The following is a 2897-nucleotide window of genomic DNA, read 5'->3' as shown; positions in this document are numbered from 1 at the left end:
AATATGATATCTGTCCCTGTTGGTGTTAGTGGAGTAAGAAGGAGGGAGAGAAGGAAGAGATAATATCATTTTGTCTGTGCGCTAAGCTGTATATACATATGAGACTGTTTCCCTCTCTTCAAATCTTACTGGAGTTGTTTTCCCTCATGAAAACTAAAACAGGAAAGTTAATTAATCTTGTTCTGAGGTTGTTCAATATACACATACCTATATCTGTAGAGAGATCCTTGGGAATAAGGTAATTGGCATATATTCTATTATTTAATGCTTGAAAAATCTCCTCCACTAACCAGTTTCCCTATAGACAGGCACAAACACATAGGTAAGAAACAATAAATAAGATGTCCTCTTTAATTTGTAACTTAACAATGCTGAGAAAACTTTACAGCCTTCATAAGGAAGTGAGTTCCAGGAAAATCCGAAGATGTTTCTTAACCAATCTATAAAGGCATTAGTAATGACAGGATGTTTCCTGAAAGTGTAAATTCCCATTGAGGATTTGTTTTTAATTTCTGGATTCCTGGAGCCAATGAATTTAGTGTATGTTTATGAAATACCAAGAGACATAAGTTGGCAAATGTTCACATGCAAAAAACTTCTTGGAATTGCGGCATTCTCTGTGACAACACATGACATCAGGATATGTCCTGTCTATGCTGTCTATCACATGCCAGGAGCACTTTTTTTTTTCCTGTGTGGGATGGTTGATCTTGAGCCTGCAGAGAGCAAGCTGTCCCCAGATTTCTCCAAGTCCGCATTTCTTTGCCTCCAATATTTACATGTCCAAAGATAAGGAACTATAGACATGCCTTTGTAGAGGGATCAGGAGCACTTTTAAGGAACAGAAAAAAAATGCTGGAAATGACTTTTCATTTGAACTAATCCAAGCTTTCTCTAAATATAAGCAAACTCCTGGTCATTTTCAGTTGGTACCTTTCCTCAAGTTCAACCTCTTCATGACAAACCTCAGTATCTCAGGATATTTAGCCATAGTCTGAAATTCTCTTCCATAGATTGGTTCCCTATAACCCCAGTTTGTCTCAGTTTGCTATCCTGTTTTTTCCCTCCATTTCCAGGCTGAGCTTCTTGCTTCTGTTCTATAGGCATTATATTCCTTCTCTTTGGTACCCAAGTAAACCCAGACTACTCCATACAGAGGAAGATCCATTTTTGTCTTATAGCCCTGGATACAGACTCAGCAGAGAAGACCATTCTTCGTTTTTGGAATTCTGCATCTCAGATATTTCCTCTTATTTTTTTTCTTCTATCTTTGGACTTTTTAGTTCATCAACACCCTAATAGTCTATTCCCTAACTTAAATCAGGGAACTTATACTTCCCAATCTCATTCAGACATTTATATATATCGATACAGGAGACCTAAGAACAGCATGTCTTGGGGGTTGTGAAAACAGGAAGGTGGGAAACTTTCCGACTGGAAACACAGCTCCCTTTCTGCCTTCCACCCCCTAATTCCATCCTATGTGTTTCTGGAAACTTGTAGATGAATCTGCCTATGACTTTGTGATGTGCTGAGAAAACAAACCCATGGCTCCTGTTAAAAAGTGCACATGCTGTAATCCTAGAACTTTGAGAGGCCAAGGCGGGTGGATCACGAGGTCAAGAGATCGAGACCATCCTGGTCAACATGGTGAAAACCTGTCTCTACTAAAAATACAAAAAATTAGCTGGGCATGGTGGGGCATGCCTGTAATCCCAGCTACTCAGGAGGCTGAGGCAGGAGAATTGCCTGAACCCAGGAGGCAGAGGTTGCGGTGAGCCGAGATCGCGCCATTGCACTCCAGCCTGGGTAACAAGATCGAAACTCCGTCTCAAAAAAAAAAAATGCACATGACAATAACAAGTGTTGGGAAGGACGTGGAATAATCAGAGCTCTATTCACGGTTCGTGGGAATGCACAATTGTGCAGCATCTATGGAAAAGAGTCTGGCATTTCCTCGAAACATTAACCTAGAGTTACCATATGACCGAGTGATTTCATTCATAGGTATATACCGAAAAGAAATGAAGACATATGCCATGGAAAATATACGTACATGAAAGGTCAGAGCATCATTTTCATAATAGCAAAAAGATAGAAACAACACAAATGTCCATCAACTTACGAATAAAGAAAATGTGTTCTATTCATTCAATGGAATAGTAGCCCAAAAAAGGAATGATGCACTGATTTGTGTGACAACATAGATGAACTTTGAAAATAATTCTGGTGAAAGAAGAGCCCCCATTGCAAAAGGACAAGTACTGTATGATTCCATTTATATGAAATGTTTACAAGAGACAAATCCATAGAAACAGGAGGTAGATTCATGGTTTCCAGGGTCTTGAGAGAGGGAAAAAGGAAGGACAAGGTTTCTTTTGGAGGTAGTAAAATTATTGTGGAATGAGATCATGATGGTGACAGCACAACTTTGTGAATGTACTAAAAATCACTGAAGTGTACAGTTGAAAATAGTGAACCTTAGGGTATATAAATTATATCTCAATAAAAAGGGGGTTCACAAAACAGTTCCCTACACGGGTAGTGACAGAGATATTGGATTAAATGGCCTTGGACAGCAATCCTCTCCCTGGCCATAGACATTCCTCAGATTACAAGATATTCCAGAAGAAACACTGGAATAAGTCTGAAGGCAGGTGCTAAATGGTAGGACCACCAAGAAATGTTGTGATCCTAACAGCTCAAACAACTTATTTTTCTGCTTCATTTTTAAATAAAAAATTAGAAAGCTGCCATTCAAAATGGCTCCTGTTTGTTTCAATTTTTCTTCTCCGTGTTGGCCTGTTAACTCAGTATGTTAGTCTGTTTTCATGCTGCTGACAAAGACACGCCTGAGACTGGGAAGAAAAAGAGGTTTAATTGGACTTACATTTCCA

The 2897-nt window shown here is 39.1% G+C and overlaps 1 non-coding gene across 1 annotated transcript; it reads right to left on the bottom strand.

Annotated features, from left to right (window-relative positions):
- Positions 1–691: 691 nt before the first annotated feature.
- Positions 692–822, bottom strand: LOC118147067 (small nucleolar RNA SNORA38). Its single transcript, XR_004733238.1, has one exon. It is a non-coding gene; the product is annotated as a small nucleolar RNA SNORA38 (small nucleolar RNA).
- Positions 823–2897: the final 2075 nt, after the last annotated feature.

Source organism: Callithrix jacchus, chromosome 13, assembly GCF_049354715.1.
Source record: "Callithrix jacchus isolate 240 chromosome 13, calJac240_pri, whole genome shotgun sequence".
NCBI classification, from domain to species: domain Eukaryota; kingdom Metazoa; phylum Chordata; class Mammalia; order Primates; family Cebidae; genus Callithrix; species Callithrix jacchus.
The sequence above is the reverse complement of the archived record's forward strand: the minus strand, read 5'-3'. Positions and strand labels throughout refer to the sequence as shown.